General features: G+C 35.6%; 1 long non-coding RNA gene and 1 pseudogene across 6 annotated transcripts in view; one reads left to right on the forward strand and one right to left on the reverse strand.

The window, feature by feature from the left end:
* Positions 1-25,321, forward strand: part of LOC118538154 (uncharacterized) — a 503,038-nt gene that overhangs the window by 185,171 nt on the left and 292,546 nt on the right. The gene's annotated exons all lie outside the window — the stretch shown is intronic.
* LOC118538159 (PDZ domain-containing protein 11 pseudogene) lies at positions 6,791-7,300 on the reverse strand (annotated as a pseudogene).

Genomic DNA, 25,321 nt, shown 5'->3' on the forward strand with positions numbered 1-25,321 from the left:
ATCAGAGCTCCCAGCTACACAGTAGCCCACTGCCCCATGGCTGTTGAAGCCCATCAGTCCAAAGCTATGTCACTCTCGTTAACTGCAGTTTGGAAGACATTATATGTAGTGGTAGGACTTGGAACGGAAGGGATAAGAGAGAGAAAAGCATCAAAATTAGCTCTTTTCTTATTTAGAATTCCAGAAGAATAATGCTGCTATTGAAGAAAAAACATGTTATAGGACAGAGAAGCAATTTGTGTGGTGAAAATGAGGGAATTCAGGGCATCTGGGTGGCTCAGTTGGATAAGCGTCTGCCTTTGGCTTCGGTCATAATCTCGGGGTCCTGGGATTGAACCCCATACGGTCTCCCTGCTCAGCAAGTGGGAGTCTGCTTCTCCCTCTCCCTCTGCCCCCCACCCCCCGCTCATGCTTACTCTTGCTCAAAGAAATAAATAAAATCTTTTAAAAAAATGAGGGAGTTCAATTTTGAATAGGATGTGCTCCATTTTTACATATTGAGAATTAGTTGCTGGTGGGCCATCTAAATGAAGATGATCCATAGTTCATTCCACACATTGCTTTACTGTGAGACAGAGTGGGCTGGCCCTGCACAGATTTTGAAGGCAGAGGAGGAATAACAAATTGAAGACAAGAAGGGATGTGAGAATGGTAAAAACAGTAACAAAAAAAGAAATGGAATCTAAATTTTTTTAAGAGAGGAAGTGACCAGTAGATTCAGGTAACTGAGAGTTCAAGAAAATTGAGGACTGAGTATATTCAGTTAGAAATATTTTTAATTTGGTTGGGAAAAAAAATCCTAAAAGAACAGTTTCATTACAGGAGAGGATTAAGGATTTGAGACACAAAAAAGTCTGAGAAAAGCAGAATGGATACCACTAGAATGGATCAAAGTACAGAAAAACTGGCCCAGGAATCTGAGGAAAGAGGAAAATCTGTGTGGCAAGGAGGGGAGCTTCTTATTAAAGTGTGTGTGTGTCAGATACATTGTGAGGGGAGGGTACTAATATTTGAGGGTCTTAGGAAAAGCAAAGTTGTATACTTGATGGAGGGATCGGGAGAGAGAAAATGGATAAACATAACGATTTCAGGAGTTCAGTGCCAGGGTGCATGGTATGAAGTCAAAAGCTGTGATTCTCAGCAGAGAGAGGGCCCTGTCCCCATGAAGGAAACATGTTAGTACCTCAGAGGCAGTTTTTTCCAGCTTCCCATAGCCCCTAGAGTTTCTATAATGTCCCTGAAAAAGGTGTGCATTCCAACAGAAAAACCATATAGTCTAAAAAAATACGAATGGGGAAAATGTGCCTAGGAAGCATATGGAGGCATAAAAAATAATCTATGAGATCAGGTTAATGAACAGACATCAACATGGAAATTTTAGTTACAGAAAGGCAATGTGATATAGCAAAGAGTTCTGAGATTAGAAAGACCTGGACTGAATTCTGGCTTTGCCAGATGCAGAATATTCCAAAGTCCATTTATGTCTTCAGCCCTAAAAGAGATATGATATTTGCCTTTATAACAAGAGTTTTCTGAGTATCTAATATGACAATGCATGTCAAAATGCTTTATAAATGTGAAAGCACTGTACAAACTGTTAGAATTTCTATTATTGTGATTATTGTCATCTAGATGGTAGTAGATGAAAGATTTGAGTCAAATTTGAAGACTTTGGCATTTAAAAAGTAATTTATCTGAAAAAGACAATAATAGAAATGACAATTAAAATTAAAATGAAGAGATTTGGGGAAGACATAAGAATTATTGGTCAGAAAGTTCTTTTTGTGAGCAAGCAGCCAACTTACTTTCCCCACCACTGAGCAGAAAGAAGAGAACTCATATTCACTTGAAGAGATTATGGCTTATAAATTTCAGGGAAGAGCCTAATCTGCATTAGAACATGCAACTAGAGATAAAAGGAGAGTCAAGACATAATAATATGTATGTATCCTTTTACATATATTACTATATTTGATGTATTAAAATGCAACGGGCTAATACTATTATTATCCCAATTTTACACATGAGGAGCCCAAGGGCAAAAATATTAAATAATGCTCCCAGTTTGTCACATAAATAGTATATGTTAGTTGCCTAATTCAGTCTAGCTTTCTTAGGGGAAAGAAAAAGCCTGTGTTCTTTCCAATAAGTCTCCTTTGGAGACTTAACTTTTAGCTTAAAATTGGGTTTACATGAATTTCACTCTTTTGTTAACTGAGCTAAAATGGCTGCTTTTTGGTGGGATGGATGAAAGTTCACAGGAGCCCTTTCTCTTAGAGGGGACAAGTACCCTTCCCTTATTTCCTTCATTTGAGACAATGTATGAAGCAACAGTTGCAGTCAACTGAAATGTTACTAGAATTTGAAAACTTGACATTTATGCTTCTTTTTCTTTTTCTTTCTTTCTTTGTTTCTTTGTTTGTTTCTTTCTTTCTTTCCTTCCTTCCTTCCTTCCTTCCTTTTCTTTCCTTCCTTCCTTCCTTCCTTCCCTCCTTCCTTCCCTCCTTCTTTCCTTTTCCTTCCTTCCTTCCTGCCTTCCTACCTTCCTTCCTTTTCCTCTCTCCCTTTCTCCCTCTCTCTTTCTTTCCTTTCTTCCTTCCTTCCTTCCCTCCTTCTACTTACTCCCTTTGGGAATCTGTGTGCCAAAGACTTGGTGTCATAACTACCTTCTCCCTCCTGCTAACCTGGCTGGCATGGCATATCCCAGCTACTCTGTGGGTTTTATGGAGCTGTGTGTCCTGCAGATGTGTGGAATAAGTTGTGGTGTAGTTTTTTGGCACATAATAAACATGCTGCAACAGCAGCATCAGCAGCTAAATAAACAATTTTTTAGACTCTACAGGGTACAGCTAAAATTTCTTGAATACCTCTCTGATTTCTTTTAAGTTGTTATCCTTCAGATGTGTGTTTAATCTAATTCTGGATTTATCTAGATACATGAGATTCCCCTATGCTCAGGACATCATGATAATTTGCTGCAGGTGGTCAGTGTATAATTCTCTTTCTCCTTAAATGGTTCTTGGCTAGATACACTGAATATGCTATGGAGTCCTGTTGGGCTAAGGAAGTAAGAGTTAATAAGAATAGCAGCAGGGTTTTTCTCTTCTATCTGCACATTTGTCAAGAATATTCTGATATTTTGAAACAGAATATTCCTAAATCAAGGAAAAAAAATTCATTTAAACTTTGGAGAATTGTTAATATTTGGAAAAGATTCTAAGGAAAAAGATGCAAATGATCTCTTTTCAATATCCAAACAATTTCCTAGACTGAAATAAGACAGTTGAATGAAAAGACAATACTTGGTTGTAGCATAATATAACTAAAATATATTGTTTCAGAGACCAAATGTATTGTGTAGACATTTTATAAGTACTCATTCAAAAGAATAATGCATTAGTTCTATGTTTTATTTAAATCTTTTGGTAACTAAGTCCATTAAGATGAAAATATTTCAAAACATTTTTAGTTCTAATAAAAAAATCCTGTTTTCTCCAAGATTTTAGATACATTTATGTCATGACCAATATTATTAAATAGCTTTATTATAGATTTGCTGCATATTTACTTTATAGAAGAACTACCAGGAATTTCCATAATTGAGTTTTTCTTGCAAAATACACTTTTAATTTGTGCTAACTCAGAAATAAATGATTGAGTGACAGAGGAATATGCCTTTGCAGGTAGGAAGCAATATTGTTAATTTCCCCCAAAGGAACAGTCGACCATGCCAGAAATGGCTAAATAATTAAAAGGGAAAAATAGAGAATGCACACACCTGTTGTAAGTAATTTGCCAAGTGAGTTTTATTATCAAAAGCTGTTTTCTTGGAGTTAACAGAGGAAACTGGTTGGTTTTGAAGATAAGATCTAGATAAATGGTCAAGAGACCAAATATAGCAACATATAGTTTTATAGATCTGCTAGAATGATTTTTAAGTTCAAGTGACATAAAGCCTCTCTGATTCCTCCCCTCCTTCTAGGAATATAGAAAAAAATAATTTTTATTTACTATTTTTTCTTACATGGACATCCCAATCAAAATAGCCACCAAATATTAACTGATTATCTACTGAGGACCTGATAGTTCACTCAAAGGATATAAACCTAATGAGAACTATAAAGGCTGAAGGGAGTAAGGACTCTTTCAAATGCTCTCTACTCTTAAATTCTACTTACTCATTTTTCTTTTTCTTACTAAGGGACTTCAATAATAATAATAATAATGATAATTCAAAAATATAAAATAAAAAAGCTCATTTTTTATTTACTTGCTTTATTTTTCTTAGTGGTATATATCACATATTTATATGTAAAATATAGATTGTATATAACATATACACACAATGTATTATACATTGTGTATGTTACACAGTAATATTATTTAGACTTATATTTTTTAAAATATAAAACATATATACATAATACATATGTATATGTATGTGTACATATACATATGTGTACATAAACATAAATACATATTTATGTACACATATATACATAAGCACATACATAATTCTAAATAGTATTACTAACTCTAAAAATATACACAGTGTTTCTTGAAAAATAAAGCAGTACAAATGAGTGGAGTTGCTAACGCTTCATTGTTGTTGTTGTTGTGGTTACTGATTTGCCCTAAAATCTCCAATGAAAGAAATAGAGCTCCAGCATAAAATGAAGGGCCAAGTAGGGGTTTTTCATTCTACTTGCTGGGTCATCCACTCAAACTATGCTTCTCCTACCTTCAACTATTATCAACGGTAACCATGAGATTCAACATTTTTTTCTTTTCTTCTATTGCCCCGCAAAAAAGCAGATGGAGGCAAAATGAGGAGACTGCAACTGTCCCCCTTTCTAATTTATAACATACAGTAAGTGCCTTCTCCCCCGCCACGCACACATACCCCAAAAATCACAATGCACATTATATAACAGAATCTCAGAAGGAAAATAAACAAACTCCCAGAAATATGGTAAAGCATGAACTTTTGTAGTACATTTGGAAAAGACTAAATAAAATTTAAAATCTAGTAGAGTTTCTTTGCTCTGCAGGATAAAAACTGGATTTTATAGTTGCATTTAGATAGAAAGGAAAAAAAAATGAAGATGAGCCATGTATAATTTACTATGGCAGATTGTGTGCTTCTGCCTCCCCCTAACCATTTGGCTAACTCTGTAGCCTATCTACACCTAATTACCAACAGACCATGCCCTTGTAATAACTCTCTCCCCCTCCCATTCTCCCTCTGAGTGAAAATGTGGGAATAATTTTCACTTATGTCATCACCAGTGTGAGAGTTAGTTTCTTGGACAAGGTTTATTCATATTTGTGTCTCTGTGATATAGCATAGTACCTGGCATCCCTGCCCTTAGTGAATATTCTCCCAACCTTTTCAAAATGTACCTGTAAAAACAATGTAGTTCTTAGTTTTTTAAAATGATCCAATTACAAATAAAATTCAATCTTAAAATTTTATAATTATACTTCAATATGAGTTGACACTAGGAGGTAACTAGTTTTTATCAAAAAAAAAGCAAAGCTAAAAAAACAAAACAAACAAACAACAACAAAGCAAAGCTAATTAAGTAATGGTAAATGAATTAATAAACTAAAACAGCACACTTTAACTTAATATTCTTCCATTGTATAGTTTCACTTAATAATGCAATCTGCTATTGATCACAGACTTAGTGTCTGCTTAATTTCATGCAAAATGTAATATATACATACATTCAGTCAACAGGCATATATCATATTTTAATATTTGATGTTTAATATTAATTATTAATTTTATTTAATATTAAATGATTAAATATTAATTTTAATAATTTTATATTTTATTTTAATCATTATAAACAATCTAATTGAAAAGCAAATATCTATTTTGCATATTTCTTAAAGGATATTTTAGGTTAATGAATATTAAAAATGACTGAGAAGATAATTTGAATGGAGCTTAAAAGCCTTTTAGGTTATTTAGCATTGAAAGTGTATCTCTTCTAATTCATTTCATAAAAGAAAAAGAAGGATATCAGGTCTGTCTTCTGAAAAGAATCATTATTCAAATAGACTAAAACACAGTTCTTCACCTGAAATTCTAATTTTTCACTTTATGCGAAACCAGCTATTAAATCTCTCCAACCCATTTTGGAAAAATAAGATCATATTAAACATTATTGAATTTAATTGCCCCTACCCACTGCACACAGAAAGCTAGAGGATTTAATTAGCACTACTACTCTTGATTGCAAAATAAGGGAAGCAAACTAATATTTATTGCACATTTGTTGTTTGCCAGGTATTCACACCAATTTTTCATCTCCTCAAAACAAGTTTGCTAAGTATATATTATTTTACACACAAAAAGAAACATCTGAGATTTAGAAAGAGTGTATGATTTGCCTAATATCACAAAGCTCTTAAATAGCAAACCTATTATCAAATCTATGTGTGTCTGGCTATAAAGCCTGACTCCTTGTATAACCTACTACTTCATTCCTAATGTAGTTAGTCATGTAAATTCTTAAAATCTTACTTAAAATTTTTGTACACATTGACCTCTCAAGTGGGCTGTACGATCTTCAATGACTTGGAACCTGGGATTCCAAAGGAATGAACTTTGAAATGTGGGAATGAAAGAGGAATCCTTCCTCTTTCAGGGAATGAAGCTCATCTAGAAAAATAGGGAACAAAAAGTACAGTACAGTTTGGGTAATGCAGTTGGCTAGCTGGCTCCATGCAGGGCCTCACTGTGCCCCTAACCTCCCCACTCCACTCTTCCAGGGTGGGGCTAAGAGTAGTTGCCCAAGAGGCTTTCCTGAGGTCTAGCTAGTTTGTCCAAGAAGATTCCTTGTGGAGGGCTATGGACTGCAACTCTATAGTGCACAGTCCTCTCTCTTTGGCGATGATAATTGTAGGGAAAGAAGCAGATACTCATGCTGATTTCACAGGCTGTCTTCAGGATCTCATCAGCCTTGCTGTGCTCAAAATCTTGGAAAACCACATCATTCACAGATAGGACTTAGTCCCCTTCCTGAAGTTCTGCTTGATGTGCATCCGAGTCAGGAATCACGTTGGAGATAAAAATGTCTATCTGGGAAGCCTTTCCTCCTTAGATATTAAATCCCAACTGAGCTCCAGGGGACTACTTCGGTGTGACAATTCAGGGCAGAAACTGGGTCAACTTATTTTTGTAGTCTGGGTAATATACCATTTCATGAGGAGGAATCCATGCTGGGGGATTCTCATAGGCAGGCAGGAAAACCTCCGGCTAGTCATCGTAAGGAATCTGGGGGTCCATCTCTAGCAAGTCCCCTCAGGCGTCGGGGGCCTCGGGCTCCACTCACTGCCAATTCAATCTAGAAACTGGAAGCAGATGTTCAGGGTGCAGCATTCAGGCCCTCCCCTTCCCCATGCACCAAGATCTTTTATGTCTTATTCACCACCATATTGCCAAGTGCCTAGAACTGCCTGATATATGCTAGTTCTCAATGAACATTTATTGAATAAATGAACGGGTGGATAAAGAGACGTTGTATTCATGGATAATGAAAAAAGGCTGAGGGAGCATAAAAATTCTAAACGCCAAAATTAGGAATAAACAGAACTCAGTTGATAGAAATAGGTGTCTACAAACTGTGTGACATACATTTATCAATGGCTAACACATAAGCATTGATTTATAAAATACACATTCAGGAGTTCTTCAGAGTGATTTTTCTTTTTTCCAATCATCAAGACATGTTTAAGGACTAGTGGCTTCAACTTATATTGAAATGTGTGAACTAGCTAGACTTTCATATATTTCTACTCAAGTAAGCATGAAATTAACTGAGATGCATTATATTCTTCCACAAAATGTCAGTATGAAATTCAAATCCATCATTGAATGTGGCTAAATTGTGCTTTACAGTTGTTGTATTGTGGTACTAACTGAAGATATGACCCAATCAAACACCATCATAATAGTTATCATGGCATCCTATTTTCCATAATTTATACTTTCACCTCAACTGGAAGAGGTCCAGCCAGGGTTGCTACATCACTTAGCTTCAGGGGTATCTTGTATTCTCTCCTCCATGGAGTATATAATTAGACAGCTCTGGCAATGATTATGATAGAGTCTCATCTTTGCCAAAATACTTTAGTTTGGTGTGCTTCCCCCACACCAAGATTCCTACCCAACAATCATCCTTATCAAATGTGGTTGTTATCAACTGGTATAATTAATTTTCTTAGTCTAGTTCATGTAGAAAGGGCACAGCAAAAAAGAGAAACATGTCATGATCCATGTAGAAGCATAATATTAAGATTCCAAAATTGAACTGAGGAATATTTTTGAGGTTTTGAAGTTGAAGCATTTTATTCCTCTGAAGAAAAATTTTCAAATGACAGAGAAAAGCAATATGGAAGTGGGCTTAATGTCTAAAGATAACTTTTATTTGGTCTGGTTATTCAACAACTATTATATTCCTTTAGGAAATTCCCAAAAGATGGCTGTGCAATAGGACATAAATTCTGACCAAACCAGGGAGAAGAAAGGAGAGAGATGACATATCCTCTGATATTAATTCTTTGAGTTTTGCCTCACTTTGCTATCCTTAATGAAGTCCATCTCTTTCTCTCTGAATTCCAAAGACAATTAGTTTGTTCCTTTCAGTACTACCACTTATCATATTTATATTGTGGTGTAGTCAATTGTACACATCTTCCATCTCACACTAGCTTATAACCTTGTTAAGGGAAGGATTTGAGGTTTATTTTTCTTTCTCATGGATACTAATAATAGATCATAGTTCTTGGGTTTCAAAATTTGTTAAGCAGTAACTAAAATTTCATGAGACTTTTGTTAAGTAATTTACAAAAATTATCTGTTGGCAGAAAAAAAGAAGAGAGGAAGGAAGGAGACGAATGAGGAAGAAATAACTCCCACTTAGAATTATTTTTTAGATAAGAAGGCTTTGATCTAAGGAGTTTAGCTAAGAGCTAAGTTTTCCTCATATTTTCAAACTTTTATTTTAAGTCCACTGGAGGTAGGAATGCCAAGTATCAAGATACCAACTAACGCTTTCATCGACAAGGTGACAGCTTGCTCCTAACGTTTAGGCAATTAAAAGAGGTATCTGAGAGGCACTGCTTTGCCAACATGAGAGTCTTCTGCTTTGGTGACTCTGCCACACATTCCAATCCATACACGTGTCCCACTGATCTCTTAAGAGAGCAACAATTAATTCCAGGTGTCTCTTTGGGCAAAGCATATTCTTGGCTCACTTGGGAAATTATATGTTTTCTAACAAGTCTCTTTGCTTTCCACATTCAAAGAAAGTGCATTTATCTCATAATGATGTAGTATGCAATAAACCCAAGTTTTCTGTAGCATATAACTCTCAGTGTCTCTCAGGGCTTACCTATGTGTCCTTGGACAAGTCTTTCTAGCCTCAATTTTCTCTCTTTTAAATGTGAATAATAATTTTGCTGCTTGCCTCCTTATCAGGATACTAGTGAGGGGAGAGGGGAAGTGAAATAAACTACTGTAAAAATCAGAAATATAGATGTAAGGTCCTAGGAAAAAGTCATGTCGGACAAGTCAGCTCCCTCAAGGATACTGCATTTTACTGGCAAACACTTAACATTGTAGCATATGCAGAGCCAGTATATTTGCCTAAATTGTTTGGAACGAACACAAGAATGAAGCATCTAGGAGAGAATATAAGAAAATAGAGTGCCCCCCCCAAATCAGAATATTGCATTATTTTACCCTTCTCAAGATTAACGGTAAAGCGAGAATTTTGCATTTCTTTAATTAGGGCTATAACAAAGCACAAAAGGAAGTAGGAGAAAATTAGGCATATAGGAAAAAAAAGAAATTCCTAAATTCACTCTAGGATTATACTATTATCTTCTTTATTTTCTTATCATTTTTATACAGTTGTTATTACCAAAGGTAATTATTTGGCTAAGAGCAAAGGAAAAAAAGTGTAAAGTAGCTTTGATGACAAAAATGTGGACTTCTAATGTATATACTTTCTCCTGTGTATTTTCTATTGATTATCTGAAAAATCCCTTGTATCATTCTTTGTTCAACCTGAACCCAAATAAAATAATATATTTCTGAATAATATTTTTTTTAAATAATGAGTTTCAAGGAATTTGAAGCTGTTGTAATATAGTATAAAGAATTTTTACGTGAGGGATCAGAAAGACTGGTTCTGGTTTAATAACTGGGAAATGGCCTAAACCATACAATTTACCTCAGTATTTAGTTGTTCCTCTGGTTAGATTTACTAGATGGACAGGTAGGAGAGAAACAAAGTTGTAAAAGGGAAAGATACTTCTAAATTCTTGACTTCTAAGATCTACATTATTTTAGTATGAAAAGAAATTTTATTTTCATCTCCAATAATTTGCTTCATTTCACATTTTTTCTTGTGGTGTTTTTGATTTTAGGAAAGATTAATTATAAAAATGAAAATTGATCACTTGGATTTAATGGGACTTCTTGAAGTGATTTTATCTTTTTCTACTGGTGAGTTATAGGCAAATTACATATGCCCAAAAGCAATCTCTTCCAGTTTATCAGTGCAAGTATCTGTATGACTTCAAAGGAAAAAAAATGGACCCCCAGGGGCACCTGGGTAGCTCAGTTGGTTAAGCATTTGCCTTCAGCTCAGGTCATGATCCCAGGATCCTGGGATCAAGCCCCATGTCGGGCTCCCTGTCCAGCGGGAGTCTGGTTCTCCCTCTCCCTCTGCCCCTCCCCCTGTTCATGCAAGCTCACTTTCTCTCTTTCTCTCTCAAATACATAAATAAAATCTTAAAAAAAATAGACCACCCATTAAAAAAACAAATCTATGCAACTAAAAATCGAAAGTTTCTTAGGAAATTTTGTAAGCAATAAACAAAAAGAAAAAAAAAGATTCGTAGAGAAGATGTTTAGAAAGGATTTTTTAAATGATGACTTAAACATGTCTATAATGGTAAATTCAAGTTAAGAACCCATTTAGTCTTGGTTCAGCAATCTGTTTTCAGGAGGTATATTTTCAGGGGGCAAATAAATCCCTATACTTTGCTCTCCTAGACTAAGATACTATATTCTGGGTCTTTGTGATTCCTGTACTCCCAGATCTTGACTAAATGACCTGTTTCTTATGTTCTCAAAAATCAAAATTCTGCTTAAGCCAAGAGTTTAAAAAGTAGATACTTTGCATCTTATTATCTTTTGCATTTCAAAATTTTTCTCTTTAAAGGAAAATGCCATGTTCTTTTGGTACCAGGCTATATCAAAACTAATGATTTACCACCTCAGGGTGTGGTGAGAGCCATCTCAAAAGGCACGTGGTTTGACAGAAGAAAAGATGATACTTACAGCATGAAATTTTAAGCACTCTCTGTTTTAGAAGGATGTTAATGGATAAAAAGATTGAAAAAAAAAAACCCGAGGTTAAGTTTAGAAAGAACAAGATCATTTTTGAGTAACAGAAAATAGAATATTAATTTCAGTTATTGCATAGTATTAAAATAGTAAATATATATTTCAGTTTATTTATCTTTGCTTGGAAATAGGGTAGTATAGTAAGTGTGGCATAATGAAGTTAACTCTTAATGGTTTGTTATTATATGCTTTTTCTTCATTCATTCAGCAATTATTGAGTTTTTACTGTAAGAATAGTGAGAGCTAGTATTTATTTTGTGCTCACTATGTCCCAAGCATTGTTCTAAGCCATTTTTTTTAATGAATTGACTCATTCTGTCCTCTTAACAATCTGGGAGATTCTTATGTTTTTTAACACTTTTTTTCAGATAAGGAAACTAACCAGAAGTAAGTAATTAGTTTCAAATCACACATATAGTTAATGTGATGGCCGAATTCTAATCTAAGTAGTCTGGCTTCAAAGTCCACCATATCTTTTGTTATAGGAATAGTGATAGATGATATACTGGCTCTGCTTTCAAAGAGCTTAAGCTCTAGAAAGGGGGAAAGGGAGCTTACAAATAAATGTGTAATACCCAGGAGACAGTTTCAAGGTAGACAAAAGAGGAGACATCAAGGAGATGTCAAAGACAATGATGCCTTCCAGGGGCAACATTCTCGGCAAGGACAGAGAGGGGAAAGTCCACAGATACAGATATGTAAACGGTTAAGCCATAGAAAGTGTTAGATATTATGTTTGCATTATGTGGCTATCAGTGTAAGCACAGAGGAGCATATAACCAATCTCCTAGCAGCTGTAGAGAAGAGTAGAAAAAGGTTTCCTGAGTCTTGAAAGAAAAGTAGATGATCCAGGTGACTGAAGGAACATCAGACAAAGGGAAAAGTTGAGAAAAGTGAGTACTGAGAAGTAAGCAAGTCTGATGGAGCATGAGATGGCCAGGCATGTCTGAGAATAGCAGGGACTTTAATTTATTGGAGCACAGAATGTGGGGTAGATATCTATTTCAATGTAAAACCTTAATCTATGGCAAAGAAGATCGCTAAGAGAAAGGAATAGATGAAATGCTGTTTACTTTTCCTCTGTAAAGCCTCTGCCAATTACAAACTCTTCCTATAAAAGGTGGGAGGGGGTTTGTTAAAACATGAGTCCTTAGTAATAGACTCTACTATGGAGTTGTACCCTATAATACATAATTTATTCAATCACTTATTTATTCACTCATTATGCTCAATGTATTTGTCATTTATGTCTTTATGACACTTTATGTCTTTGTGACATTATCTCAGTGTGCTAGGAACCTTAAGGGACACAAAGGTGAATGATAAATAGAATCTGTCCTGTAGACTCTTAAAGCCTTGCCAGCAGAGCTATGGCGTATGGGCAGTACCCATTCTGATTAGGTGGTGCCCATGCAGAACTGCTTGTGAAGTATTTTAAATATTAGTCCTGCTTGTAGGTAAGTTGTCTTATACTGAAGCATGTCCATAAAATGTTGTAATGGCCCATTTTACATTTTAAATAATTATTTGAGTCAGTTGTTAAACACATCATTATTCAAAAGCAAATCATAGAAACTTATAATTAAGTTTTGTTAAAAAGAAAGAAAATAAATCCTCAAAACTCATTACTTTTTAAAAATATATTTTACTATTTTCTATGCTCTTGAACTTATTGTCAATTGTATCTGTATTGTGGAAATGCTATGCAGTAATGGGCTACTTACTATGCATCTCTTTCCAAATTTGCATTCAGTGATTAGTTCAATATATGTTAAAAAAATTGTAGGACTGTTCGCATCATGGAAATAATCAGATCTATAAATTAGGATTCTATTTTCCTCCTGAAATTTGGTTGTTAAATATTTACCAGCACATGACTGCTCATTCATAAAATAGCAATACAAAGTACGTTACTATGTGTTTTTACCTGTTCCAATTGGAGTAGATCAGTACCTCAATCCATCCTCAGAAATTAGAAGCTCAAGCTCCCCACCCATTTCCTAGTAACATCAGTAAGTCTAAATTAACCTGTAACACTCATCCTACCATATATTCTGAGTTTCCTGGCACAGCGGTTCTCAACCCTGGCTATACACTGGAAATACCTAAAGCGTTTTAAAAATTGTCCAATTCCTGTGTCTATTTCTGAGCATTTGATTCAGCTCATCTACCAGAAAGAACTGGGCATCCATGTTTTTAAAATCTGTACATTCCCAAGGTGATTATAATTGTGAAGCCAATGGTGAAAAAGTACATCACAACTTACCAATAACATGGGTGTTGCTAGAGTGAGTCATCTTCTGTTGCTAGAAGAGAATACATTTCGCCTTCCACAAAGTAAGCATGGGGGAGAAGCAAGTGGTGGTTAAAAATGACCAGAGGCCATGTTTAAAAAAAAAAAAGAAGAAGAAGAAGAAAAAAGAAACAGGGATTTCTGCTGACTGTCCCATCACCCTCTTTTCCCCCAGCTAGGAACAATGCCCTTCCACAATAGAATTTTGTTCAATTGGTGCCCAGTGACACCTCCCTAGGCTATAGACTAAGCAAGGGCTACCAGGTCAGAATTAGTTTTGGTGCTGGTCTCCTCAAAGACTCCTTGTCATCATCTTTGTTTGCTTCTTTCCAGGGAATCTATTTTAAAACTTTGAAACATAAAAAAATATAATTTTATCCCATTCATCCGGACAATGGGCTCCCTTTCCCTGGTCCCCCCTCTTCTAAGGAAATTTATCTTTAGTCATTCTAAGGTACTGTGCTTTTCTTCTTTTCTAAAGGGAAAATGTTTTTAATCAACCCCAGGAAGGTTTATGGTCTCTTTTTAATTTGGAAGAAAAATTACACCAACCAATCACTGTAAGGAAAATTATTTTACAAGGAGAAAATATAAAAGAAATAAATTTATATGTTTCCATCTCTTTCTACCTTCAAACCACCATTCACTTGTTTCTTTGTTATGTAAAGTTATTATTTGTCACTGCTTAAAAAAATCTCTCTCCTTGTGGTGGACAAATTTTAAAGTGACCCTGATCACCACCTCCTGATGTTTACAATTTTAATATGGCAAAAGCAATGGGATATCACTCTCATAATTATACTATGTTATATAAAACTCCATCTTGCTAGCTCATTTGCTGTAGTCAGCCTGCCTTCTTTCTTCTCTCTCTCTCTCTCTCTCTTACTCAACTTGTGTATTTGGGAGAGACAAAGTACTGGATGCTACCGACAATTACCTAAATGGAGAAGCATCTGCTTCCCTAGTCAAGTCTCCAGATTAGAACCGAACCCTGGCTGATACATTAATTGGGGTCTTCTGAGACCCCAAGTAGAGGATCCAGCTAAGCTATGCCTAGGTTTCTGACCTGTGAGATAATATATAAATATTACATTTACCTACTAGGTTTGTAGTAATTTGTTTTGGAACATAGAAAACTAATATAATCGTCTTTAAAATAATTGCCCAGGGGGCACCAGGATGACTCCGTTGGTTAAGTGCCTGACTCGGTTTCTGCTCAGGTTATGATCTCATGGGTCATGAGATAGAGCTCTGCGTCCATCTCTGTATTCAGAGGGGAGTCTGCTTGAAAGATTCTCTCCCTCTGCTCCTCCCCGCCACTTGCATGCACTCCAAATAAATAAATCTTTTTTAAAAATTTAAAAAATTAAAAATAAATAAAATAATTGCCTAATGCTTCAATGTGACATCCATTCCCCCCAAATCGTTGACCCAACATTTCTTTCTAGCTTCTCCTGTTGGTCAACTGATCCAAGCACCTACAAAAGCCCCATGCACATTTATACTTCCATTCCCTTGCTCATGTTCTTCCCTCTGCTTAGAATGGCCTTCCCATTTTTTTTTAAGCATAGAGAGCAACCGTTTATCCTTGGAAGCCAAATATAATAACCACCTCTACCCTCTCAATAAAAGAACTCTCACTCAATGCCCCCTCAAGGTCAAATTGATTAACTTATCTTTTGTTTGTGCATAAATTTCCTCCATAACTCTTATAGGGTTTATCATGTTGTTTCAGGGTCAATTTTTGGTGTTTTTTTCCCCATTATATTGTGCGTTCCCCGAGAGTGGGCACTGTGTAGTATTTATCTATACATCCCCAGAACCTGGAATAGTGCTTTGACATATCTGGCATCCCATAAATGTGTGTTAAATTGAATCAAACTGAATTTATACTCCCATAGGTAGAAAATGTTAACGTTTGGCACATTGGAGGCACAACCAGTTTTTAAATGAATATTCTGTGTATAATTGCTTATATATTTAAACAATATTATCTAAGCTAGAAAAGAATCACTGGGGACAGTAGCCTCCTTTAATGAGATAGGGGCAATTCAGGCTACAGAAATTACCTAATGGATTTTGCTGATAACATTAGGGGCTGGCAATTCCATTTCATAATTATATGATGCTTGGGGAAGAGTTGAATAAATACATAGAATAAATACATATCATTAGGATGCAGAAGAAAATGAACCAAAGAAGAATCTGATACAGAAATGTATGTAATTACGTTTTTTTAAAGAAGGCAATAGATTGAGAGTAAAACCAAAGAAATGAAAATCTAACTTCCAATAATTCAATAAAATGTAGTGTTCTGCAATAGACTAGCTACCAAAACACTTTTGTGTTAAGGGTAGGTAACCCTTAGAATGACTTGGCAGTATAATAGTGTAATATAAATTCATTGCAGGAAATGAAAGTGGGATCTAGGGAAGAAGATGTAATTCTAACCGTATATTAAGATGCTAGACATACTACTCAAAACCATGTAAAGACTAAAGGCTATTATATTTGAACCAGGGATGTTCACCTTTCCAAGGTTTAAGAAGCTTTTCACTGAAAGTAAAAGAAAGGAATGACATAATCCATATACTCCTTGAATCCCTGGGCCAATCTTAACTCAAGAGTTGTAAATAATTTGTAGCAAAAGATGAGGTATGGCTAGAACCTCCCAGAATATTGCTATTCTTCATCCTCTAAATTTTCTGTCATGTGTTTCCCAAGAATTTCTGATAAAAGTCCAGTAGCTCCAGTTAACATCCACATGACCTTTGATGAAGTGGGAAACTCTAACATGCATGTTACTTTTCTCAGAGAGGATTATGTCTCTGCTTTAATCCTGGAACGAGTACAGAGACTCCTACCTATTTTTTTTTATTTTTTTTTATTAACATATAATGTATTATTTGTTTCAGGGGTACAAGTCTGTGATTCATCAGTCTTACACAATTCACGGCCCTCACAATAGTACATACGCTCCCCAGTGTCCATCACACAGCCATCCCACCCCTCACTCCAGCAATCCTGAGTTTGTTTCCTGAGATTAAGGGTCTCTTATGGTTTGTCTCCCTCTCTGGGGTCATCTTGTTTCGTTTTTCCCTCCCCTCCCCTATGATCCTCTGTCTTGTTTCTCAAACTCCTCATATCAGTGAGATCATATGATACTTGTCTTTCTCTGATTGACTTATTTCACTTAGCATAATACCCTCTAGTTCCATCCACGTCATTGCAAATGGCAAGATTTCATTTTTTGATGGCTGCATAATATTCCATTATATATATAATATATATATTATATATATATTATACACACACACACACACACACACACCCCACATCTTCTTTATCCATTAGTCTGTTGATGGACATCTAAGCTCTTTCCATAGTTTGGCTATTGTGGACATTGCTGCTATAAACATTGGGGTGCACATGCCCCTTCGGATCACTACATTTGTATCTTTGGGGTAAATACCCAGTGGTGCAATTGCTGGGTTGTAGGGTAGCTCTGTTTTCAACTTTTTGAGGAACCTCCATACTGTTTTCCAGAGTGGTTGCATCAGCTTGCATTTCAACAGTGTAGGAGGGTTCTCTTTTCTCCTCATCCTCACCAACATCTGTCGTTTCCTGACATGTTAATTTTAGCCATTCTGACTGGAGTGAGGTGGTATCTCATTGAGGTTTTGATTTGGATTTCCCTGATGGTGAGTGATGTTGAGCACTTTTTCATGTCTCTGCTGGCCATTTGGATGTCTTCTTTGCAGAAATGTCTGTTCATGCCTTCTGCCCATTTCTTGATTAGATTATTTGTTCTTTGGGTGTTGAGTTTGATAAGTTCTTTATAGATTTTGGGATACTAGCCCATTATCTGATATGTCATTTGCAAATATCTTCTCCCATTCTGTCAGTTGTCTTTTGGTTTTGTTGACTGTTTCTTTTGCTGTGCAAAAGCTTTTTATCTTGATGAAGTCCCAATAGTTCATTTTTGCCCTTGCTTCCCTTGCCTTTGGCGATGTTTCTAGGAAGAAGTTGCTGCAGCTGAGGTTGAAGAGGTTGCTGCCTGTGTTCTCTTCAAGGATTTTGATGGACTCCTCTCTCACATTTAGGTCTTTCATCCATTTTGAGTCTATTTTTGTGTATGGTGTAAGGAAATGGTCCAGTTTCATTCTTCTGCATGTGGCTGTCCAATTTTCCCAACACGATTTGTTGAAGAGACTTTTTTCCATTGCATGTTTTTTCCTGCTTTGTCAAAGATTAGTTGACCATAGAGTTGAGGGTCCATTTCTGGGCTCTCTATTCTGTTCCATTGATCTAGGTGTCTGTTTTTGTGCCAGTATCATACTGTCTTGATGATGACAGCTTTGTAATAGAGCTTGAAGTCCGGAATTGTGATGTCACCAGCTAGCCTCAGCAATCAGTCAACAAAAAGAAATAAAAGGCATCCGAATCAGGAAAGAAGAAGTGAAACTCTCACTTTTTGCAGATGATATGATACTTTATGTGGAAAACCCAAAAGACTCTACCCCAAAACTGCTAGAACTCATACAGGAATTCAGTAAAGTGGCAGGATATAAAATTAATGCACAGAAATCAGTTGCATTTCTATACACCAACAACAAGACAGAAGAAAGAGAAATTAAGGAGTCGATCCCATTTACAATTGCACCAAAACTGGAGGGTATTATGCTGAGCGAAATAAGTCAAACAGAGAAAGACATGTATCCTATGACCTCACTGATATGAGGAATTCTTAATCTCAGGAAACAAACTGAAGGTTGCTGGAGTGGGGGGTGTGGTGGGAGGGATGGGGTGACTGGGTGATGGACACTGGGGAGGGTATGTGCTCTGGTAAGTGCTGTGAATTGTGCAAGACTGTTGAATCTCAGATCTGTACCTCTGAAACAAATAATGCAATATATGTTAAGAAAGAAAAAAAGAAGAAGAAGAATGTAGCAGGAGGGGAAGAATGAAGGGGGGGAAATCGGAGGGGGAGAAGAACCATGAGAGACGATGGACTCTGAAAAACAAACTGAGGGTTCTAGAGGGGAGGGGGGTGGGAGGATGGGTTAGCCTGGTGATGGGTATTGAGGAGGGCACGTTCTGCATGGAGCACTGGGTGTTATGCACAAACAATGAATCATGGAACACTATATCTAAAACTAATGATGTAATGTATGGGGATTAACATAACAATAAAAAATTAAAAAAAAAACCCATAAGATACCTAGGAATAAATCTAACCAAAGAGGCAAAGGATCTGTACTCAGAAAACTATAAAATACTCATGAAAGAAACTGAGGAAGACACAAAGAAATGGAAAAGCGTTCCACGCTCTTGGATTGGAAGAACAAATATTGTGAAAATGTCTATGCTACCTAGAGCAATCTACACATTTAATGTAATCCCTATCAGAGACTCCTACCTATTTTGAAGCCTCAGCTTAAACATGTACTCTCTGAATCCTGTCACCGGCTGGATGTATCATCCTGGGCCATTTTTAAAGTTTCTAAATTTTAGCATTTCCATACGAAAAAGAAGCTTCTTGTACTGTGGCTGTTAGTGGACACCTGATAGTTTGAATATAAAATAAGCCTAACAATCTGATATGTAATATGTGCTTCAGATATATCTGTTCTTTCCCTTTCCCTTGTATGTTAGCTTCTTAAGGCAACTGCACTGAGATTGGCGTTTACTCTTAAAACCCAAGGTTTATAAACGTTTTGGCCTCACATGTTCAGGGTGACCCTGCTCCCGTGTTCTCCATGCATTTTAGGACTGAGTTGCTTTTCTTCCATTTCTGTTTATACATATCTTTTGGGACTGATAGAGTGAGTCCCTGGAAAATGCTCTTATTTTATTAAATGTTCTTTCTCAGTTATTTGAGGGTGCTAGTAAAAATTTAAACTGTTGCAATACTGTTACAATACTGTCTATTTTAACTGGCAGCTAAGTTAAAACAAATTCTCTAGGTTCAATTTTTCTTTCTTCTGAGGCCTGTATCTCTCTATTAAACATGTGATGTTTGGTAGAAAGAAGACTGGGACAAGAACAACAAAGACTCTCCAAATGCTGCATAATTTGACCCTTGGAGTATAATTCTCATTTGAATTAGTGACCCACAAGTGATAATTTTGTGTGTATCAGGAACTCTTTATCATCAAACACAAGATAACACTGAAGGTGTAGATTCTTCTGTTTTTATTTTGCTTTGTTTTGTTTTACCCTTCAAGGAACAGAAGATACAAAAGATAACTGTCAGTTTAATTCTATTTCTTATTTTAAAAAAGACTATAGAGAATGTTAAGTTGAATTTAAAAAAAAAGTGATTTTTAAATTTTATTTTAAATAATTATTTTAAATAATTACTTTTGGAACAGGACAATAATTATGCCAGGCCTAGATCTTTTTTATCCTCACTCAAGACAGTCAAATTATAAGAGAACTCATTCATCCAGCTATCACTGAATTACTTTACTTAAGATATAGAATTCTTAACACTTATAAAAATTCAATTAGTTCCCCTATGCTATTATGTTTAATCAGCTTTGGTTTTATTAACAATTTTAATGATATTTTAACTGAATTCTAAATTTAAAATTAATGATAAATTAGTGGCAATTAAGTATTCTCGTGAGTGAGGTTTCTGACACATTCCAGAGTAAAAAAAGAAGAGCATGATATTCATCTCACTTGGCTTGGCAGCATGAAAAATATAGAAGGAATATTCAATTTAGATTAAGAACACCTTGGTTCTTCTGCATTCAACATTACTGTCTGTGTGATTCTGGTCAAGACATTTAAATTTTGTAAAAACTGCCATGTTAATTTCAGCCCTGTCTACCTCATATGATTTCTGTAAATATCAAAATATATTTATAAACACACTTTAAATCACAGTGAGTATGAAATTTAAATGATTATTTTGTGATTGTTTCTAATTATAGACTCGATTTACATTTGTTATGATGTATTTTAACAATCAAGTTTTGAAATCCAATTAGATCTCTGCAGACCATGATGAACACATGGGTTTATTTGGTAGGTTTATTTGATTTATTTATATAAATGTACAAATTCATAGGTGCCATTTTTACAATTTATTGAGAAAGAGTAAATATGCAAATGCTATGAAATATTATATGATACATAACCAACATTTAATATCTGTTGCTTTATTTTCCCTTCATATTATTTATTTAGCATTTCCCTCTACTGTTTGTAAATCCAGTATTAATGGTGGATATATATGTCTCCTGGAGTTAATAAATGGTGCCAGCAAAACTCTATATCCTTCAAATATAAAAGTCTTAGTACTGCTATACTACTAATAGGGCACATTTACATAATTTTACAGCATATAGAATACTTGAACTAGCTCTTTATAGTCACTCTAAATGAAGAAGTTGAGACTCAGAGAAGTTATATCAATTACCTAGGATCAATCAGTTGATTATTTGATAGATACAGATTGATAACCAGGTTTTAGTCTATCTTTAGATAAGTAAAATCTCATATATTCCTTTATTCCTCTACTATGAATAGCAAATCTTAAATTGAGCTATCGTAACTTGATAAAAAAGCTATTTTAACTTGATAAAAAATAAGCCACTATATTGTAATACTACTGGTGAACAGCATTCACTGGAAGAATGGGTTATTCATAAACAATAGTATCCGATCTTCTCAAGTCACAGGTAGTTCTTTGAAACTCATTGAGTTCCTTAATAAAGATGTATTAAGATCCAAGCAATTTGCTAGTTTCTTGGGAGAACATAAGGATAATCTATCTTCAGATAATATAATTTAGCTGATTCAAAACAAGAAATATATTGAACCTGTTTAATTCAGGGTGGCATAAGCTAAGTACCAAAATAAATGGTTCAAACAAAAATATCATAGGATGGTATAGATAAAAGCCTGCATCCTTTTTCTGTCACACACTTGAAGGAATATAATTCTCTTATATGCTTGTCTATGAGTGTGACTAGATTTTTAACAGATTACATCATGCATAAAGTGCATAGAAATTCCAGAACGTCATCTGTAATTCATCTCTCTTTTTCTCTCTCCCATGATTCTCTATACACAAGTGCATCAGGATTCCATCATTGTAAACCACTGCCTTTGGTGACTAGTTAAGTAGAATGAAAGGTTCTTGAAGGTTTGATGAAGTGGACAGACTTAATATTATATAGGATTTAGGTGAATTGGAAAGAGTGGGAGAGACATTCTGTCACAAGTTCAGCTTTCACAAAATTAAATGAATAGGGAAGGTAAGTGCTTACTTGCCCAATATTAATGTCTTATAGGATGGCCTCCCAGAGACAGAGAGATGACTTTATATAGTGAAGAATCTTTTGTGAATTGAAAAGACTAGGTGGAAACCATACAAGTAAGTATGTAAACAATCAGCATGGTAAAATATTGAGCTATTAGATCAGATTAGACCACTCTTAAGCCATGCCTTGTAGCCACAACCACAAAGCTTGGACTGAAGACTTTGATCAAGATAGAGAAGGTTGCCCTAGCCATGATGATGTGTTGGCAGAATAGTGATGGAGGCCAATGTGTTGAATTGTCATAAGAAGATTTCTCTCTAGTGAAGGGAAGGAGATGATGCTTTCCTCATATTGTAAATTAGAAAGTTCTGACACTCGGCCTTGCTGAATCACTGTATATTGCCACAGAATGTGACAGGCTGTAGGAAACCATGAACGTATTACTATCTCCTTGAGTTTTCTCCCAATAAACACTATCCTAGAACTGTTGTTGGTGTTGCCTAGTCAACCACCTATGTGTGTTTATTTGATGGTAATAAGAACGGTATATATTAAGGATCGATGGGAAATCTATTTTGGTGCACAGATTTCCTATTTGGTTGGAGAGAGAGAAACATTTGTATACAAAGTGATTGTTTGTTATGAATATGGGCTACAGATTCATGTAAGGATTAGTTTGTTGTTATGAAATTTCATGATTGGACCTCTCACACAAACTTTATTCAACACTAAACTTTATTTTTTTAAATTTTTAAATTTTTATTATTTTTTTATTAAAAAAATTTTTTTATTGTTATGTTAATCCCCATACATTACATCATTAGTTTTAGATGTAGTGTTCCATGATTCATTGTTTGTGCATAACACCCAGTGCTCCATGCAGAATGTGCCCTCCTCAATACCCATCACCAGGCTAACCCATCCTCCCACCCCCCTCCCCTCTAGAACCCTCAGTTTGTTTTTCAGAGTCCATTGTCTCTCATGGTTCGTCTACCCCTCCGATTTCCCCCCCTTCATTCTTCCCCTCCTGCTATAATTTTTTTATTTTTTTAAAGATCTTATTTATTTATTTGACAGAGAGAGACACAGAGAGAGAGGGAACACAAGCAGGGGGAGTGGGAGAGGGAGAAGCAGGCTTCCTGCCGAGCAGGGAGCCCGATGCGGGGCTCGATCCCAGGACCCTGGGATCATGACCTGAGCCGAAGGCAGATGCTTAACGACTGAGCCACCCAGGCACCCCATCAACACTAAACTTTAAGACAGGCAATTTTCCTTTCAGTTCTTGGGTGAGGGTGAGGGGCATTTGTGATGGGATTCCAGCTTTGAAAGGGGACTAACATTATTAAGTTACTAAGTAATGTATGTCCTGGCCTTTTTCTTTCCTCTCCTGCAACTTTTGATCTATAAAAACTGAAACTCCAGTTCACACTGCGTGCATGTGAACATTTATGTATTCTACTCTGCAACTCTGCACCTCATTGGGTTTTTATCATTATATTTCATATTTAAAATTTTTATTTGGGGGGTGCCTGGGTGGCTCAGTCATTAAGCATCTGCCTTGGGCTCAAGTTATGATCCCAGGGTCCTGGGATTGAGCCTTGCATTGGGCTCCTTGCTCAGTGGGGAGCTTGCTTCTCCCTCTCCCACTCCCCCTGCTTGTGTTCCCTCTCTTGCTGTATCGCTCTCTGTCAAATAAATAAATAAATAAATAAAATCTTTAAAAAAATTTATTTGGTAAGTTTACAAATCTTCTCAATAAAATTTTATAGTTTATTTTCTGCTCATATTTTCAAGTTTGTATTTTATTTCTCAAAATAGTACTAAGCATAGGTTTTAAAAATACTTGTCTCCCAGGGCGCCTGGGTGGCTCAGTCGTTAAGCGTCTGCCTTCAGCCAGGTCATGATCTTAGGGTCCTGGGATCAAGCCCCGCATTGGGCTCCCTGCTCGGCGGGAAGCCTGCTTCTCCCTCTCTCACTCCCCCTGCTTGTGTTCCCTCTCTCGCTGTCTCTCTCTCTCTGTCAAATAAATAAATAAAATCTTAAAAAAAATAAAATAAATAAAATAAAAATAAAAATACTTGTCTGTAGTCTCCGTAGGTCTTATTCTGTTGCCTTGGTGGAGGTATAGCTAGTTCTCACTCAAGGTGACTACTTTTATTGGTGCTAAAAGATTTAATCTAATAGCTATTCAATTTTATTAGAAAATTATTTGGGGAAATTCTTTGTGACCTAGGATTATGGTGGGTTTCTCCAGAGAGAATTTATTTTGCTTTTGCCTGTTATTTTGGGCGCATCCCGTCAAGGGTCATATTAAAATGTATTAACACTTTGAAGGCTTTGGAAATTCGCACATGGTATGAATTTGGGTTACGTTGGAGATTGGCTCTCAGTGATAGGTCTTTCCCAACATTGCTCTCCTCAACAAAAAGTATATATACAATATCTCTTAATTTCTTACTTATAAGTAAACATGCATAGGCAGGTTTGAGAATAAACACAATCGATTCATGGCAAGTATTCAACTCACCTGATATTGACATCAGTCATGAAGATTTAGAGTTCATAGAGTCTGTTGCCTAACCCAGCAAGTCAGGTGAGTTTAGGTAAGAGAATTTTTTCTGTATTTTAGTTTGGCTGGACTGCAGGGGAATTGAGATATAATTACAGGATCTAAGAATGAACAGGTTTGTTGGGAAACAAATCATGAAATACCTGGATTGTCAAGTTAGGAATTATGAATATTATTGAGTTGGTTATGGAAAATCATTAAGGCTCATTTAGTTTCTTGTTTTAGTGTTAAGGTAAAATAAATGCTCTTTCTAAGATTATTCTACCAAAAATGGACGGAAATATTTTAATTATTTATGGAAATCTGGAGATAAGGAGATCTATTATGGTCAATCAGGTGAGAAAGAAATCGCTTGCACTAAGGTAGTGTTACTTAGAATTAATAGGAGGTGGCAATATGAGAATCATTGCAGGATTTGAATGAAAAGGATTTAGCAAAGGCTAGTATTAGGAGAAGGAAGAGTCAGAGATAAATAGCATCTATCATCAGTAATAAACCATGGATTTAATCACAAAGTGTCACTCACACCATCAAAACCTCTATATTATCAACTCTTCAAGATTACAGGCAACTGGATGAAACTAAATGATAACAGATTAACAGTTTTTTAAATTTATTCTACTTTTTTATTTTTATTTTTTTATTTTTTTATTTTACTATGTTATGTTTATCACCATACATTACATCATTAGTTTTTGATGTAGTGTTCCATGATTCATTGTTTGCATATAACCCCCAGTGCTCCATTCAGT

Source organism: Halichoerus grypus, chromosome 1, assembly GCF_964656455.1.
Source record: "Halichoerus grypus chromosome 1, mHalGry1.hap1.1, whole genome shotgun sequence".
In the NCBI taxonomy this organism is placed as follows: Eukaryota; Metazoa; Chordata; class Mammalia; order Carnivora; family Phocidae; genus Halichoerus; species Halichoerus grypus.